Consider the following 20,763-nt stretch of genomic DNA (forward strand, 5'->3'; position numbering starts at 1 on the left):
GGTGATCAAAGTGTGACTTATGTTGTCATATCCTTTGTTAAACTAACACAGAATAATACAGTTTCACAAGGATATCAAATGAGAACATTTTTTGGTTTCTATGAACAACGGTTACCATAGCAACAGGACATGAAGTTGGAAAATTCAAGTTTTTGCATTGTTTTGATGTGCAAGAGTTACAACCTAACAGACAATAGCAGATCAAATACCATGATTTCAAAAGCAACAACACATGGCTTCTATGTAGATGTAAACAAATATTATGATACATTGCAATGCAGCTTATATTAGCATTACTGTGGTCTTAAATGAGCAAAATAAATTACTCAGAAATTAGCGAAAATCACCCAATATTTATTTTTTTTAAATTATCGATTCATAGATAACAGTCATGCAAGTAAATGGATTAAAAAAGACTTTGTCACCTTTTCCTCAATAAATGATTTAAGTTTGATGAAGCATAATGATAATACATTATATATTTCAGTTGTCATAGTAACATAACCAAAAAATGATGAAATTATAACTTTTCAAAGGTTTTTCAACTTTCTTTATTTTGAATGCCTCAATAATCAAGCAAACATATAACTGTTATATTTACAAATAGGTAAATAGTTTACTCCTCTGATTCAGTCAAGTACTGATTGATAGTCATAGCATTATTAGAGTTCACTTTGTTCTCAGTCAAAATTGTCAATCCTTCCATATTGAATAGTGCATGATGCTCCCAGTCAGATATATCATATTACTATTAGTGGCAATTCTTTTCTTTTAAAATCTTTGTTTTCTGGTTATCTGTTTGCCTCTCTAATTTCTTATTCATACTTTCCTAAATTTTCGGCGTAAACATTCTGATGCTGCATTTAGCTGAAAGTTTAATTTATTTATTTGTAATTAAAAGGTGTTATATATACTAATAGATTACTAAATCTATATAATATTTCAGTGAGTGCAAAATTATGGTTATATAATTGCTACCAAATAAGCAATTACAAAATAATCCTCCCCTTTTGGATGCAAAACTAAAAAGCCCCTTATGTATAGATGTCTTTGTGTTCATTGCAAAAATGATAAATAACTTCCAGGGGCAAAATTCCAGAAAAGTGACTAAGTCCAGCTTCATAAAAAATTTGAGCAGCACTTCCCCTCATAATAAAGCTTTTTACCTACAAACCACACAAACCCCAGACCATAATAGAGGGGAATTGAAGAAAGAAAAAGAGAGGTGTGGGGCAGGTTCATTTATTCAAGACATGAAACCATACACCTTCTCCATCCAGTAAAATGTGTAAAGAGAATATATAATAAAGAGAAAATTGAACTCTTTTATCATGTGCAGCTTTTGAATTGATAACAAATTCACCAGTCCCATTTTTTCCCTCGTTTCTACACTGTTACACTTGTATGATATGAAGGTTACATACACTGCAGCTACAATGATATGGTACGGACAAAATGCTCCACGGCCTCCACCTCCTGGTCCAAGCCTTGAAGGTCGTATTTCCGTTCACAGACAGTATCCGTAGGGGACAGTTTTACATCTTAACGAACATATTCTGCGCTAGGTGATCAGCCAGAGCTAGCCATCGACCTTCTTTCCAGGTTTCGTCAAACGAAAGATCACTGTCTGTGATCGGACGCCGAATTTCTCCAACTTCCAAAAACTTATATCATATGATCTTATAAGTTGAGAATCATTTAAGACTGTGTGAACTTTCAGGCTGAAGCTATTCATATTCTTTATTTTAAAAGAACGCATGCATTTATCCCTTATGATAAACCTTCCTTTCTTCTGAACGATGAGCTGTAACATGGCAGTTGTTTACACACGTTGTCAACAGACGACATCGGAACTGTTACCGTGACCTAGATATACAGGCGATATATCCTAAATTTTTAAACAGGAACCAGTTTTACATCAGTAAATGTTGTTATCTCCCTTAGTATCGGAAGTCACCTTAATTACAGGCTTCTGAATTGAAACAGGCAGAATGGGACGGGGTTAAACATGTTTGCGGGATCCCAACCCTCCCATAACCTGGGACAGTAGTGTAACAGTATAACTATAAAAATTAGTTGAAGGAAGCTAAATTCATCAAAAGGATGCAAATAGTAATACATCTAACAAAAACAAAAGTATGACCACTTTGGATGTATAATAACACACACGTGCGTGCAGAACCAACATCATATTCAAATCTAAACGGTATGCATTACGTATTGAGTTTAAAACTCATTATTCGCAGAACTTAATCAGTAAATCAGACAATAAAAACTAAGTGAAATCTATAGAACATAGTAAAAGTTTTTGAACAAATGATATGAATGGATTTCCACGACCAAAGAGGATTATTTTATTGTTTTATTTTATGCTTAGTATTGACAGAATCAAAATAATGAACGTCAATGTTCCTGTTGTTCCTTTGTTTTTCATATTATAGTAGATGTATTTCCCTTGGTTTTAGTTTAAAAACCGAATTTATTTTGTGTGAATGGATCTATTACTTTTAAACACCGGTACACTGCTCTTGTCTTTATTAGTCATTTTTTTAAAGTAGAGAGTGTTTTCAAAAAAATAGTTTAATTGTAGAAAAACTTTTTATGTAATTTTCATCCTTATCTGTGTTATTCTTACCTAACAAAATGTCAGATGTAAATTGATTTGTTATCTGCTTCTTTACGAAGCGTGTTCAATGCTACTATCTTGTGAATGGACACGGAATTATGTTTTACTTCAAAATCCCTTTATTTTATTGAATAATTCTCATTTTTGTAAAATATTGACATTAAAGGTAAAAATACTAAGATTTAATGACTTGCAACTCAGTTATGCAAGACCACGTTGATTACGTAGGAGTCCTGAAATATACTTAGCAGGTGATAGCACCTGTGCTAGTGACCAAATCACATATAATCCAGTTGGCCACGTTATTACCTGTTACCTCAACATTGCCAATTACACTTCGCTGCGGAATGTGTCATCCATTGGTCCGAAATATCATGAGCCTAAACCAATCAATTGGAAATACAACTTAAAATACAGATGAATTAAATCGAGAATTATGCCATGCAATGGACTTAACGCGAGAAAGAAGACGTAGATACTCATTCTGACGGGATAAAGGCAGTGAAGTCGTTGATACACATTATGATTACGAAACTGAATATGTCTATTAATATCCATGCTACGTCAATCTCTAAAGACCAAAATGTTGCAACACACTTGTCCTACCTCCTTTACAACTATTTTGTTGTCCCCGCAGATAAAGCCCTAAACAATGACTTTACATAAACTGCTTGATAAATGAATACAAGGCATTGACAATTCATTTGGAAACACAACATGTATCCTCACGACATTCCCTCGGAATTTAAACCAAAGATGAAGAACTAATTCTTCCATCACTGTATTGGATGCCTAAACTACATTTGTGTCCGTATAAACAACAGTATATTGCTGCGTCTTCCAAGTGTTTCACAAAACCTCTTTCTAAATTATTACCATCTATTTTATCAAATATAAAAGCCGGGCTTAAAAGTTCTTGTGAAACAGCCTATTCTAGAAGTGGCGTAAATCAAATATGGAAACTAAAAAAATTCTATGATCTTTTAGAGAACATACATCTTGCAATAGTATTTAAAAAATTGACTTCTCTATACTTTTCACAAGAATACCCCATTCTAAACTAAAAAACAAATTGAAAGATTTGGTATTGCTTTGTTTCATACACTTGAAATGTTTTTAGCGTACACATAAGTGTTTCCTACAAAAGTTTATGTTTTAGAGACTTTATTTGTGTATTATTTGAGATACGCTTTCCTTAATTATCTAGTGACTTAAAAATGCAACAATATTAGTATAACAATTAGAAAAATACACCGACAGAAATAAAATCTATTTTCGTCACTGATAAGTTTTATTTTAGACGAAACGCGAGTGTGGCGTATATATAAAATTTGATCCTGGTATCCAGGATGAGTTTATTTTCATATACTCAACTGTTAAACTTAAATTTAATGAAATCAATTATAACTCACTTATTTTAGTCAATCTAAATGCTGAATGAAAAGAATTGTGAATAATATTTATCTAATGTCATAGACATAGTTAAGTTGTTGCTTAAATAGTGTTTGTTTAGAAGAATAACCACAATGAATGTCAACTGCTACAATGAAATTCTTTTTACGCAGTGAACGTTAAATAAAACAAAGACCTTTCAGTTCATCTGCTCTGTTGAAAATAGAATAAAAATTAATTAAAATCTACGTTCAAATGTTCATTATAACACGATTACAAAATGTAGAGAATATACCTTTGTGTGAGTCATTCTCGAACTTAACTTGAGAAATCAGTTAATTTCACTGTTTTAAGGGATTTTGATTCCTGACACATATTTCATATGCTTTACAAAAATGTATACTTGATAATTTCCATGCGTTTATAGCGCTTTTTTGTATTTATCTAAATCATACAAATATTTGAAAAACGAGGATTCATATGGATTAAAACAGTAATGCAATAATTCTTTGTTACATATGTAAAGAGTTGTAGATGATTGCGAATAATTGTACCAATAACACATTACTATACAATTTTTATGTAAGTTTACTATATTAGGTGGTGAATTTCACCTTATAAATCTAATTTTAATCAAATAAAAAAAATGTTGGCTAGAATAAATTGTCAAAGATAACATATATGTAATTGTAGTTGTTAATTTCCGAATCATTTGAAATCTTGTGGAGGGTTGTCTCATTGGCAACCATACAAAATCTTCTTATTTTATATAAATAAAGGCAACAATGGTATACTGGTTTTCAATAGTCAAAAACCGACCGTTTAATACCCTCATGGATGATGATGGTCGTTTAACACCACCAACCTCATAAATCGATTAAGCGGAAGCAAAAACTAGGTTACAAACTAAAACCGAGAGAACTCATACACTATAATATAAGATGCCACTGCTGGTGGATATTTATTTCTCCGAGAGTATCCCCAACCCAGTAGTCAGCACTTTTTTGTTGACTTGATTTATCATTGATATGTTCATAATTTTAAATTAACTGTAAACAAAACTTAGAATTTTTGAAAAAATAAGATTTTTCTACCTCTGGAATAGATTATCTTTCATGTATTTGACAGTATGTTTAGGAATTTTTGGTCCTCAATGCTCTTCAACTTCGTACTTTATTTGGCCTTTTAAACATTTTTTTATTCGAACGTCACTGGTGAGTCTTTTGTAGACGAAACGCGCGTCAGGCGTAAATATTAAATTTTAATCCTGGAATCTATGATGAGTTTATACACTATAAGAAGAAAACAAAAGAACAAGAGAGATACTGAACAGCAACAGTATAAGGAGTCTTTTTAGTAGTGAACGTTAAATAAAACAAAGACCTTTCAGTTCATCTGCTCTGTTGAAAATAGAATAAAAATTAATTAAAATCTACGTTCAAATGTTCATTATAACACGATTACAAAATGTAGAGAATATACCTTTGTGTGAGTCATTCTCGAACTTAACTTGAGAAATCAGTTAATTTCATTATATAACTGATGATATAACGTGAACTGTTTTAAGGGATTTTGATTTTTTAAGAAAAAAAAGATACAACAAATCATAAATTAGCACCTACATTAAACTTTTTAAGCACAAAGAAACAGTTCCAGATATTTAGTATAACAACATTATCCCTTCTCCAAACAATAATTGCATTTCTTTTGTTTAATTTCAAATGTAATGTATAGATTGATATTTGAATATTGACTTTGACACTTTGACAAAAATATAAAATTTTCATAAAATTTAAACCACACACTTTATCGATCACTTACGAGAAATAAAGATGATTGACAAAATATTTTTTTCACTGGGAAGCTGAATAATTCTTTAATGATAGAACATGAATAATACGTTCGGCTGTTTTAACAGAGTAATCTCCGTTTAGTATGATGTACCACTTACATTTTTCTTTTAGATATCATTACTTAAAGACAAACTATAAAAGACACCTCCTTTTTGTCATAATTTCAAGATAATTTATAATCATATAGTGTTTGCAAATCCGTGTTATAATTAGAAAAAATACCTCAAAGAAATATCATCTTTTTTAAGACCATCTTATAAAATATCCTAGTGGCAGCTTTATATTTAATAAAACAAATTATAGCTTACCTTTTTAGGTCAATTTGTATTCTGAATGGAAGAAGTGCAAAATAATATTTATTTTTTAAATGTCATAGAAATAAGTAAACTTTTGGTTGTTGTTTATATATTGTTTGCGTTGAATAAAAATAACAAGGATTATTATTAACCAGTATATCAAATTCGTCAGTGAACGTAATCATATTTCAAATTCATTACCGGTTCATCGGTTCCCTCAAAATAAAATTTGTTATGAAGGTTTAGTTCTAATGTGAATAGTTTCACGATTTCAACTGCTTAAATTGTTGCATTTATCTTCGTGTGATATATTTTTCCATTTATTTTGAGAATTTAGTAAAAGTAAAACATCGTATAACTGATGAGGCTTGGTACTGTTCTAAGGGATTTCGTATTTATTTACATAGGCATTTGAAACGTAAATCAACAATGTTACAGAACTATAAGAAAGCGTAAAGTCCAAAATCAAATTGCAAAGTCAATAGCTCAAATCCGTCAAACGAATAGATAACATCTGGAATATTTCCTGACTTAGTACAGGCATTTTCTTAAGTAGAAAATGGTGTCCCAAACTGGTGTTTAAGCTTGCTTAATCTCTCATTTGTAGGACAGCCGAATTAAATTCCATTATATTGACACCGATGTGTTATAAAGTATTCGTAACCTTTGCTTTAAGATAAGTTGTTAAAGGTTGTACATCTGACATTAATGATTATAATTTTCTTAACCTTTTAGTCACCCCAAGGGTGACTGGGGTATAGAAATATGGTCACTTGGTCTTCTCCCGACCGGCAGTAAAACGCTTGCGGAAGTGGGGCGTCCGTTTGGCTGTGCGGGATGTATCAAGTTCGTAGTCACGTCCGTCAAAAGGGGACGTTAAATTCGATGCATCGTGTAAGGAGAGTACCACGCTCTTTGCACGTTAAGAACCCTTGCAACAACTCTTTGAGGGGTCCGTAGGTGACCTGTTGCAAGACAAAATTTCTGTCCCTATCCAATATACCCTCATTTTCAAGTGGCAGTCCAAATTTCCCCGACCATCATTCTAAATGGCCCCTATTACAACAACCTACCTATTGTATTAATTGTGAACTTGTTCTCGTCCTGAATATGCATGAAATATTTGCCACTGGACGTTAAGCAACAATCAATCAATCAATCAATAACCTTTTAGTAAGTTGTATTTGTAATTTATTCATCTTTTTCCTACGGTAATTCTTCTCGCTCACTTTGTTAACCAATAAACATTAAACGGTTTTGTAACGTGCAATATTTGATGAATACAAATGTCATAAAAACTGATGACCACGAAAAAGCTCTTAAAGATCGGAAAAAGTTGTCTGGCGTAGCAAATTTAAATCCTAATTTCTATGATGAGTAAATTTATATATTTGACATATGCATGCCGTATTTTGAAGTCGAAATGAATCGTTAATGGTTTTGAAAAACTTAATAAAGATTCCAGTATTAAATAAATCTATGTCAAGCTGGATTTCGATAAATAGGGATTCAAATAGTAAATTTAGAGTTATCCAAAATGATATCGGATATGTTCCTTACGTCTTAACTACCATCAATGCAGCGATAAACTCCCGCACCCGGAGGCGTACTTCAGCCGGCCCCTAAACAAATATGTACAATTCCATTATATTGACAACGATATGTAAACAAAATTGTCAATGATTGAATAAGAATAGGTAGATTTAGTTATTTGATAACAGTGATCTTTCCCATTGATGTTAAATCTCTAGTTACCGTGGAATTTAGTAAGCTCTGTACTTTTATTTTATTTTTTCGTCAAAATTTACAAGCGTTTTATTTTCACTGAACAGATTTTATATTCTTGATTGGGCACAGGGTATTTTAATAAAACATGGTTGGACTTGCCTGGTTAAATGGCATGCCAAATAAAGGCAACAGTAGAATACCGCTGTTCCAACTCATAAATCCATGGACAAAAAACAAAATCGGGGTAACAAACTAAAACTGAGGGAAACGCATTAAATATAAGAGGAGAACAACGACACAACACTACAATGTAACACACACAGAAACGGACCAAGCATCAGACAAAATCCCACGAGAATAATAACAAATATAACATCAAAACCTCCAGTTATGTTTAAAAAATATCGTTAAAACACTACGTGAATACAGATACCTTATTACAGACAAGAAAACCCTCGACATAAACAAATGTAATACAACTCAAACGAGAAAACCAATGTCCTCAATATTTTACAAATAATAAAAAGCAAAATCACAAAAATACTGAACTAAGAGGAAAATCAATTCGGAAAGTCCATAATCACATGGAAAAATCAAATAACAAAACGCATCAAAACGAATGGACAAGAACTGTCATATTCCTGACTTGCTACAGGCATTTTCAAATGTAGAAAATGGTGGATTGAACCTGGTTTTATAGCTAGCTAAACCTATCACTTGTATGAAAGTCGCATCAAATTTCATTAAATTGTCATCGATGCGTGAACAAAACAAACAGACACTATAGGTAAAAATGTCAAAAAATAGGGGTGCAGCAGTCAACATTGTGTTATCATCTTAATCACTATAAAAACAACAAATGTAACGAAGAAGCACAAAAAGGCATACATAAAATTTAACATCCTCATTTTGCTTATATTATACGATTTAATTTATCTATGTAAAATGCACCTATAAAGGATGGAGGGTTTTAAGTACTGGTGTAAAATTGCGCGTTTGAAATTCACACAGGTAGACATGAAATAATTTTGTCGTGCAAAGTATGACGGAATAAATAAATACAGTCACGTAAAATAGATATAACAAAAACAGACTTAACAGTAAAAGTAATAATAATAAATAAAATAATAGTGTGGTTCGAAGTATGACGAGATACATAAGTACAGAGTCACGTCAAATGTATATCACATAACACAGACATAACAGTAAAAGTAATATTAATAAATAAAATAATAATAATAAACGATAAATGAATATGACAGAGAACACCTTACTACCAAAAACAAATGCTCCCGACTCGAGACAGGCACATAACAAATGTGGCTGTGCTGAATATGTTTTAGTCGCACAATCCTTTCCCAATATTTGACAGTGGTAATAAAGCACATCATAAAATCAAACAGATTAACTAGGCTTCACATTACCAATCGTCACACAACACCAAGATTGCTTAAGACACGTAAAGTTTTAATGGAAATAATAATATTTATCCTATAAAGTTTTTGCACGGAGTACCCAGGGTTGGATATCAAATGGCAGCCACCAGCGACGACATCAGTGATGTATCGTCTCTTGATTTTCCACTAAAACAAGCACTGCAACAACTGTCTTGACATTTTCTATACTTAACCAAGACAACAAATGCTACAACAGTCGTAATACCAACAATCGCAATTGTGGAAATCAAAATTAAAGTGATGTAGTTATGATGAGCAGAATTGTCACTTTGCTTAGTCACTGGCTGATTTCCATGAGTATCTACAATTTGAAAATGATCAGTTATGCATACAATCACTATAATATAGACTATTGCTGAAAAAATAATATTATTGGTAATTATGATCTCTCCCGAGACTCGCCATCTTTTCATTATATAATAAAAAAGAAAATAAATGATCAGAAAATACTCTTTTTTCTTCGTGTGTAACGTCCATTAATTCATTTAGCTAGTTATAATACCAGTTTCAATTCACCATTTTCTACATAAGAATACTTTTTTCAAGAATAACGCTTATTCCAATAAAATGAATACAATCCAATTGCTTTGACACACATATTACAATAACATTAACGGTACCAGTTTTACAAGATGAAGAGCTATAATCCAAAAATTCCAAAAAGTATAGCCAAATCCGTGAAAGGAACCACAGCTTTGCATGAGGGAGATACATTCCTTAATTTATAATAATTTTTAACATTTTGTAACAGCAAATTTAATAACACCAAAAAATCCGTATTTTCATGCCAGTACCGGAGTACTGGCTACTGGGCTGGTGATACCCTCGGGGACTAACAGTCCACCAGCAGAGGTATCGACCCAGTGGTAATAATAATATTAACGGTACCAATTGTTCTGCACCAGACGGCATTTCGACAATACATGTCTCTTCAGTGATGCTCGTGGCCAAAATATGTAAAATCCAAAGCTTATATAAAAGATGAAGAGCTATAATCCAAAAGTTCCAAAAAGTATAGCAAAATCCGTGAAAGGAATCAGAGCTTTGCATGAGGGAGATACATTCCTTACTTTATAATATTTTTTTACATTTTGTAACAGCAAATTTAATAACACAAAAAAATCCGTATTTTCATGCCAGTACCGAAGTACTGGCTACTGGGGTGGTGAAACCCTCGGAGACTAACAGTCAACCAGCAGAGGCATCGACCCAGTGGTAGTAATAACATTAACGGTACCAATTTTTCTGCACCAGATGCGCATTTCGACAATACATGTCTCTTCGGTGATGCTCGTGGCCAAAATATGTAAAATCCAAAGCTTATATAAAAGATGAAGAGCTATAATCCAAAAGTTCCAAAAAGTATAGCCAAATCCGTGAAAGGAATCAGAACTTTGAATGAGGGAGATACATTCCTTTATTTATAATAATTTTTAACATTTTGTAACAGCAAATTTAATAACACAAAAAAATCAGTATTTTCATGCCAGTACCGGAGTACTGGCTAATGGGCTGGTGATACACGCAAATATGTAAATGTATCTCACATTAATCTACACATATTTATCCGATTGGTTGTCATTTCTTTAATTTTATATTTATACATTCATATTGAAAAAAAATTTCTTATGTCACATTCGAGGAAACGAGGACTGTATTGAAGTAATGACAAATGTTTATCATTAAGCCGATCTCCTCCAGAAGCAATAGAACTATTGATATTATTTTTCATATTTACATTAAAGGGAAATTATTATAGTCTAAGTGTCTGCTAATGTTATTGCTAACAAAACATTCAGAAGAAGAAAAAAAAAACCAAATCAACTTAAGAAATAGATCCATTTGAAAAAAAAGGAAAAAAAAATTAAAACCGTACATATCCTTAGATTTTAAGGGTAATGAGTTTATGCAGCCGCTAGGTACCTTCTGCTGTTTGAACTTGTGTACGCGCTGTTATCACCAGTAAAACTGTTACAAACTGTCCGCACCTTTGTGTTAACATGAACTATCATTGTTACTTTAATTTTCTAAAAATTCCCTGGTCATAATAAAATTGAAAGGGAAATGGGGAATGTGTCAAAGAGACAGCAACCCGACCATAGAGCAGACAACAGCCGAAAAATTATTCAAAACACTTAAGAGTTTTCTACCCCCGACATGCCTTAGACGTATTTGGCTCAAATGTTTAGTGTTATTGAAGCTTCAAATTCCCTTTTCACACGTGTAGGTCATGAATTTATATTTAACTTAATAAGCTTATAAAAATAAACACAAATAAAATAGAAGATAACAAGAAATAGTGGAAGAAACTTTACAGGAAGACAGTGTCCTTAGCATACTTCAAGAAATTCTGGATTGATAATAGTTATTCGATAACGTTCAGCATATACTGCTTGGTATTCTTTTCAAGGCCAACCGGTACACACTATCCTGCAAAATATGTTATTTTTGATAGTTATTGTCACATCAGTTATGCTTGAGTTCTTATCATTTATAACTTTAAAACCTAACTGAAATGTTGTACATCAGATTTGTAAGATATAATATCTATTATATTAGTTATTGAGCTGTTCTTCTACGTATTGTCTTATTAGAAAATATACCTTGACAGCTGTTAAACTCTTTCAAGTACACCTGCATATCTGTCTGGCCAATTTGACATGTTATCTTAAGTTCTCCCTTGCATAGTTCAGATTTGAACGTATGCTCAAGTGTTATCTTTACACGGAATAACTTTCCATTCTTTTCTATAACGTGCGTCGCAGTAGTTTCATTTAAATCCATCCCCTAATAATTTTATAAGATCATAATTAGATAAACATAGATTAATTAATATACAGTACAGTTAATTACAATCAAAGTACTCAGCACCGCTTGACAATTATTTGACTGCGATGTAATCCTTGAAAACCCAAATTGGTAAAGAGGTTAATTCAGCATTAGGATCAAAGATACATGAATTCATAAAATATACTCATCTGTATACATCCGCAAATAAATCAGCAAGACTTCTCTTTTACTGTAAATACAGTTTATACTATCAAAGTCACATGCATGGTCATATTACTATTCACCTGTTTCGGGTCTTATACATCCTTAGTTTGCAAACGTTCCGATTTGAGCGTTCCTGATGAAGGTGGATCTAGAATTGTTCACTGTTCCCCTTCATCTTCCTTTACCATAGAAATGCTTCACTCCAAAAAAATATACACTGATGTCGGCATATAATTTGTAAAGTTTTGACTGGTTTCGGATTTCCAGCATCATTTTGATTCGAAAAGACAAAATGTTTATATAGATTTAATTTCTCGACACAACATTTAAAGAATAAGATCGTCATCAAAATTGAAATTTGAATATGGAACCATTAATTTTATAAAGGAAAGTTGATATCGAATAGTTAATAATTTGGAAGGAATATGGTTTCATTCCTTGTATTATTATTGCCAAATTGTGTTACAATTTTTGTTTTAATAAAAGTTAAGAAAATGTTTCCTGTGGAAAGACCTTTTGGTTTTCTTCTGATTAATATTATTACTATTTTCGTCTTCCGCCACATGTTTTGGGACTGTGCTTTGTGGTTTGGAAAGATCTCCTTTACACAGGCAAAATTTGCTCACATGAATTTCAAATGAATATCACATGAAATTCACATGAAAAATTTCATGTGAGATTCACCTCAATCGAGCTTATACATGAAACTCACGTGAAAATTTTCATGTGAATTTCACGTGAATTGAGTTTCACATATTACTGATGTGATATTTTTCACATGAATTTCACGTGAAATTTACAAGAACAAAATTTGAAAATTTAGATGTTATTTGAAATACTCTATTTTAAAAATTTCACATCAAAAAAATTTACGTGATTTTCATGTGAAATTCACATGAAACTCATTAAAAAATTTCATGTGAGTTTCACGTATAAGCTCATTTGAGGTGAAATTGATGTGTATGTCACGTGAGATTCACAAGAATTTAAATTCACGTGAAATTGATGTGAGTTAAATTTGCCTGTGTAGATCTTTTGGTTTTTGATGCAACTGTCACACAACTGAGAAGTTTAGCGCTTTAAAACCAGGTTCAATTCCCAATTTTCTACTTTTGAAAATGTCTGTACCAAGTCAGGAATATGACAGTTGTTGTCAATTCGTTTGATGTGTTTTTTTATTTGATTTTGCCATTTGATAAGGGACTTTGCGTTTTAATTTGAGCTCAGTATTTTTGTGATTATACTTTTTGCATATGATATCGAACAGTTATTGCGGTTTTAAAACTTTCCCTGTTTAGCCGAACACCTTTTATTGTGAGAGTTATCTCCCAAAACTTTGTTTTAAGGGTGTGCATCTCCTTTGCAACCGTTGAAGCTCACAACAAAATTATTTCACCAATTTGCTCGTTATATCCTTAGAATCTTAAAAATAGTTTGACCGAGACGGTCCGGAAACTCCATATGAGACTTAATTTCCCGTCTGTATTTAAAAAAAAGTAATATGTTATTATGATTGGTAAACCATAAGTGATAGAGACGTAAGGTCTTTTGATTGGAGGTCCTTGGTCCAAAAAGAAAAAAAAAGAAAATAGTGTCAATGTCATTTCTAAATTTGGATTTTGGCTTATTTTTTCCTCTTTTCAAACACCATCAAAGATATCGACAACATATTTTTACATAACTGTTAGTTGCGACATGTCGTGACTCATACATATTGGTTTAAAGGGTACGCACATTACATTAAAGTTTTCTCACCTCTTGTATTTAAATGAACGCGTATGGTGATATAACTCATTAATCAAATAAAATTAAGACATAGAGTCTTTTGATTTGAGATCCTTGGTTTATAACCTTCATATTGAGCTCAAGGTCATAGGTTAATTTGACGTTCTAGATTTTGACCTAATGTGTATACATGAAAAAGCCATGGGACTTTTTGCATTAGGTTTCAAGCCATTTAACCTTTGAAAATACAACTAGAAGTGACCTTGCGTAAACCGGAATAAGTTTTGTTTGTACTTTATTAAAATAAAAGTATATAAAACCATATAGTTTTTACTCAAATAATACCGGAAATTACATTTTTCAAACAGGAAGTAACAAATTATCTCCCTTATTTCAACTTGTTTGTCTAGAAACAATATATTTTTGGAATCAGCGTATTATAACCTATCAATATGACGCTGGAAATGACATTTTAAACAGAATTGCACTATTTTCATATCAAAATAGAACTTTACGGTTGGAAAGACCTTCAATTGTATTTTGAACAATTTGTTCTTAATTATAGTAAAAGTAATTGTCGATATTGCCTTCGTTATATAGAAGGTCGAATTCCTTTTTATTACTTCTATTGCATTGACCCATTAGAGCATTGTAGTTTTTAACAAAGTGATCTGGTGTTATTTTTTTCTTGTAGAATATATGCAGTAATTTAAAGTGCAAAATTTCACGTAACTATCTGCAATAAGTAACAAGAGATACTAGTAAGATCTAGTAATATTTCATATCAACATTTTAGTTGGAATTAAAATATGTCGTTAACACTATTCATGGTGTATGTTTTTAATCTTTTTTCAAAATTGGATAGCTGTATCTTTCCTGTAACTGCATTAGCCCATGCTATCTTTTATCTTGCAAGTGCCTAATCGGAAACAGTTTTGATATTCATTGTCCAATCAAAATATGTGTATAATAAACAGCAACCTTACTCCACCTACCCAATGAATTTGGGTGAATAGTTTAGCAAACAACCAAACAAAGTTTACAAGCAATGTATTTCAACACCTGATTTGCATGCTATATTTTTTTACTCTATCATCCTCAAGAAACCTGTTAATCATACTCTTAATAAGACAACATGGCCTCTCCCAATCTAAAATATTGATGTTAACTGTGTAAAAACATAAATACCTCAAAAAACATCCGGCAAACAGGTTTGGGATAGACTTTTACAAGTACAGCATCAACGATTAAAAATCCCTTTCTTAGTGTCGATGCAACAGCTATAGAATCTGCATTAGGATGCCCTATCAACGATATATAATACAATATATGTTACTGACTATATCAAGAGGTATTGCTAATTTTTATAATAATAGCTATTAACTATGAATGAATAGTAATACTGTTATCGATAATGATAATGAGGAATAATTTATTGTAAAATTAAAGATTAAGAGAAACTATGTTTTGTTTTCTAATTGATCCTATCATATTATGACGTTTGTTAAACCTGGCTCAAACTTATTTGGTTGACCTCAAGATTATCCTGTTGTTTCAAAGAAAAATAAAGAAAATGAAGAAAATTGAATAAACTAAACAGTATTTCCCCTATGACTAACATCTGAAAGAAATGTATCGTTAAAAAAATACATTCGTTCGATGTGTAGAACTTTTGTCATTTGCTTACGGTCTTTCCTTCTAGAAATTTCCCTGGAGCTCGGTATTGTTGTTATTTTACTATTTTCTTACAAAAATTTCCAAGATAGAGGGTTGCTTCTAACAAGAAAGTTATTAAAACATGAATTTAAAGTGAAATTCTTAAAATTATCTGTTCGAAAATTCAAAGGAGATCATCAAGAGTTAGTTGGTCGTATGAAATATCTGTATCACAGATCTCGATAAATATGTCCTAATTGTCATAACTTCCGTTTGTTCACTTGTTAACTTTTACAAACATTTTCTCCTCTGAAACTACTGGACCATATTTAACCAAACTTGGCCACAATCATCACCAGGGTATCTAATTTAAAATGTGTCCGATGACCCTGTTTGCCAACCGACATGACCGACATATCTTAAAATAGAATATAGAGGTAAAATGCTGTTTTTGGCGTATATCTCTGAAACTAAAGCATGAGATGTCGGTCTATCCGTCGTTAAATTTTCAGACAAATTCGACAACCCGTTGTTGGGTTGCTGCCCCTGAATTGTTGATTTTTAGGATTTTTTTCGGTTTTTGGTTATTATCTTGAATATTTTTATAGATAGAGATAAACTGTAAACAGAAATAATGTTGAGCAAAGTAAGATCTACAAATAAGTCAACATGATCATATTGTCATTCGAACCCTTAAGGAGTTATTACCCTTTATAGTCAATTTTTAACAAATTGTCGTAAATTTTTGTAATCTTTTACAAAAATCTTCTTCTCTGAAACGTCTGAGACAAATTTTACTAAACTTGCCCATAATTATTATTAGGGTATTTTGTTTTAAAAAATGTGTCCGTTGGTCCTGCTTTACAACCAACAAGGCAGACGTGGATAAAAATAGAGCATAGAGGTTTAATGCAGTTTTTGATTTATATATGTCTGTGAAACTAAAGCATTAAGAGCAAATCTGACAGATGGCAGAAATGTTCATTAGATTTAAATTTATCTGCCCTGAAATTTCCAGACGAGTCCTAGAATACGTTGTTAGACTGCTGACCCTGACTTAATAATTTTACAGAAATTTGGCAGTTTTTTAGTTATAATATCATTATAGTATCAAATAATATATTATATCTAAAACTATTAATTATTTCCAAAGCATCATTAAATACGGGTGAGCGACACAGGCTCTTGAGAGCCTCTAGTTTTCATAAAAATAAGAAATATATTGATAATAAACTCACGTTTTATACTTCATAGTAAAATCAGCACACCAATATCAGTCAACCAAACATAATTGGATTGTCGCAATTTGTTATAATTCCAATTCTATGTATGAAATAATAAACATCAAACAATCCTGTGAAAAGTGTGTTTAGTCATTTGAAAACCAGAGAATACTTTTTTACAGCAATACTTACATTCGAAATCCTTCTCGTTTAGTGAAAGTCTATGTCTGTCTTTAGTGAACCCGATGGTACATGAATAGTCACAGTCGACATCATCCTCACTAAATGTTTTGATTTCTAATATCGATTCGAAGGGAAAACGTATTGTTGATTCTCTGTATTTTTTGGGGTCTAAAGAAATACCATTGCGACATAACTGTGTATAATGTTGTCCTCCTTGCCAAATTCTTGGGCTTTTTTCACTTTCGTTTTTTGCAACCATTGCGAGCTTTGCTATTCCCCCGAATATTATTGGCTGTGAAAGGATAGTCCACTCAGCTGTGAGAAAAATAACAAAGAAAACAAAAATCTTTATCAATTTTGTTGTTGATAGATGTCCGTTGTTATTCTGTGGTTTTCATGTTGTAATGTATTACAATATTATTTATTTATTTTTTATTACTGTATTCTTGTCACGTAGTGTTGGCATTTTGTCGCTATATTTTAACATTTGCTAATAAGCTTGGGGTTTGCCACGTTCGAGACCAAAACATGAAATATAAAAAAATCAAAAGTCAAGTTAAGGTAGATACATGGTAAACCGCCATCTTGGATTGTACAATCACAGTAAAAAATCGGTCTAGTTATTTGACTAAATCTGCAAATTTGAAGACAGATTTGCAATTTAAAGGTAAGACTGTTTAATAATATAAAGAAAACTTGGTAATTTATTGTATAATACAAAATATTTTAACAAATATAATTGTTTTTGCTTTTAGAATCATTTTTTTTCAAATGAGCCATTTAAGGGAAGATAACTCTTTTAGTAAAACAATTATACTGGACTGATAGGGAAATTTTTTCTTTTTACTTATAGCAAGAAAACAAGTTCGGTGACTCCATTTTTTCTTTTTATTTTCTTAAAATATATTACAAAACCTATCTTTTCATAATTTATTTCAAAATTCTATCTCATAGATTTTTTTTTATGCACACAAATGTGTTTTTCCATGAACAGTCTAACCAAATTTAGGCAATTTTCAACGACTCGTAGCTTGAAAAATAGGACGGTGACCCATACTTTTTATTATATTTTTGAAAAAAGCATAGTAAAATCTTCATTTTGGCTAAGTATAAGAAAATTCTGTCTCAAAAAATATTTACTAATGATCTACCTTAAGTAAAGTAAGTACTAATTTTGAACGATTTTTTTTTCAAAATCCAAATAAAAATTTATCAAGGGTTTTTGGACTGTGATAGTTTAAATTTTAATGAAAAATTACCACTTCCATTCAAGTGATCCATACAAAGAATCAAAATTATGACACCAGCTAACATCACTTTGTTTCATCTGTGTTGATAAATTTCTGAAATTGAAAAATTAAAAATATCAAACTCAGTTTGACAGTTTTAGTATAAAGTAAAATCCCAAAAATAGCGAGCTCCGATGAAACTTCAAAACAAAATTTTCGTACTCAATTATCAAAATCAAAAGATCAAACACGTAAAACAAAATAGATACCAACTGTCATTTTCCTGACTTGGCGTATTAAATTATAATTCTAGTACCTTGATAACTATTAGAATGTCGAAATGTTCTATTGTGTTGTTTATTTGTGTATTTCTCTGACCTGAATGTTCTTTCATTTATTTGTAGTCCTGTCATGTAATGTTTTCATTTTAGAATTATATTTAACATTACCGATTTGACTAGCCACGAAACCAGGTTCAATCCATCATTATTTTTTTTTTAAATGTCCTGTACAGAACCACTTCATATGTAAAAAAAAGAAACTCGAAATGTCATATAGACAAAACACATCAGTAAAAATGAAAGACAAGAATATAAAATTCTATTAAACACAATGGGGGAATGTATAAGTACAAAGGCACGTCATATTTAATAAGGAAAAACAAAAAGACATACAGACAAAGAACATAAGAGAGACCAGAATACAAAAATTTACCATAGCACAATAACACAATAACGTTGACAGATAGATTAACAAAAATCGGCGAGTCCGGATAGCTCTTCTGGATAACCATTATTAGAAACAATAAAATCAAATATTTGAATGTAAGAATAGATTCAAAACCTGACAATGTAAACAGTATCAACAAAATGGACCTAACAGAATAATAGTCAAATTCAACTAAGATTAACCTAACGTTATGCTCGTTCAATTTCTCTCCTTATCAACGGAGACGTGATGAAAAGATGTTTTAAACCATTTTGATACCAAACCACTGATTACTTAGATAATGACACCATGGGTGAAACAGTAATCATATCGACCAAGTGCGTGAAATAATTAAATACACTTTTTAATTTGCGTCTGAAGTCACTCACCGGATTCACTCAAATCAGGAACGTTAAGACCAAAGAATTTGAAAGTCAAGGATATATGATAAGCAAACAAATATCTTTGTTTGAGTCCCAGTTGGTCTTATAGCACCTCATATCTTAACTGGCTACTAAGCTGATGATACACTCGGTAACACACGATTCACCAGCAGTAGTATCGACCCAGTGCTGGGGAATGAAAATAACATTTTTTTCCAGATTTAAATTCAACTCGAACAAACAAACCCAAAAATATGAAAGCCAATAATATAGAAATACTTGAAAATGTCAGGAACACTATGACGTCACAATTTGTAAAGTATCTGCCTTCATTGTTGGTTGGTTCGTTTTCCCAGTACTTAGTTTTCTATGTAGTATTTTGAAAACTGTTTGGTCATGTTTTGGTTTATCAACTTGTTATATGTTTCAAATGTCCAGTTGTATTTATCGCTTTTTTTTCAATATTACCACTTTCCCATTTTATACGATCTATTTGGCGCTCAATATAGCCTGCTTAAAACAAATTCTCAGAAATTGGAAATATCTTTAAGTCGATAATGTTTTGCCTTTTGTCATTATGTAAGTTTTATTTTACATAGTATTGAAGCCATCTATCAAACCACTTAGAACTGTCTTTTTTGTCAACTATTTATTCAGATGATGTACTTTTAAACACAAATCCTAGTTAAGCAGGGAGGTTGAGCACCCATTAAAATGTTTGACGTCGCCATATTTTTCTTATCGAGGTATACTAGTCTTCAGCCTGCTATCCAGTGGTTGTCTTTTATTGTCGTCCATCATAATCGCATTCGACGTTCACACATTAAAGTAACTAATCTTAACAATTGTACTCTTTATGATGATATAAATTGTAAGGATTGTTTAACATTTTGCAATTACGGCTTGAAATGCATAATGGGGTTTTAAACTGTCGAACGTGTAACTGTTTACGTCTTGGTATTTTTGTCTTTCGTCAATAGCTGTTTATGTCGCAATCTCCTAGTGCAAATTCAAGATGAAGCAATACATTTAAGTGTCTGAAGGACACCATGTTAAATAGCAGCACAAAAAACAGTAAAACTAGTTTGTCGCAGCAGGAAAGCCATTGATCTACATTGAGTAAACAACGCAAAAATTAACTAATCATCATTGCTGTTTGGTTTTTTCATTCAGATTTAGTTTTAACATGAATGTTATCTATCAGCAATAGTTGTCTTAGCAAGAGATGAATGGATAAATGAATGATCTTTAAATTACACTACTTGAAAGCAATTACAACAAGTCAGTAATTGGAAGGTACAAAAACACCA

At 31.6% G+C, this 20,763-nt stretch overlaps 1 long non-coding RNA gene across 1 annotated transcript; it reads right to left on the reverse strand.

The window, feature by feature from the left end:
- Window positions 1-11,964: 11,964 nt before the first annotated feature.
- Window positions 11,965-17,439, reverse strand: LOC143078448 (uncharacterized). The gene is made up of 3 exons (XR_012979227.1): window positions 17,143-17,439; window positions 15,260-15,375; window positions 11,965-12,139 (listed from the first exon to the last, which is right to left on the reverse strand). It is a non-coding gene; the product is annotated as an uncharacterized LOC143078448 (long non-coding RNA).
- Window positions 17,440-20,763: the final 3,324 nt, after the last annotated feature.

Source organism: Mytilus galloprovincialis, chromosome 6 (assembly GCF_965363235.1).
Source record: "Mytilus galloprovincialis chromosome 6, xbMytGall1.hap1.1, whole genome shotgun sequence".
In the NCBI taxonomy this organism is placed as follows: domain Eukaryota; kingdom Metazoa; phylum Mollusca; class Bivalvia; order Mytilida; family Mytilidae; genus Mytilus; species Mytilus galloprovincialis.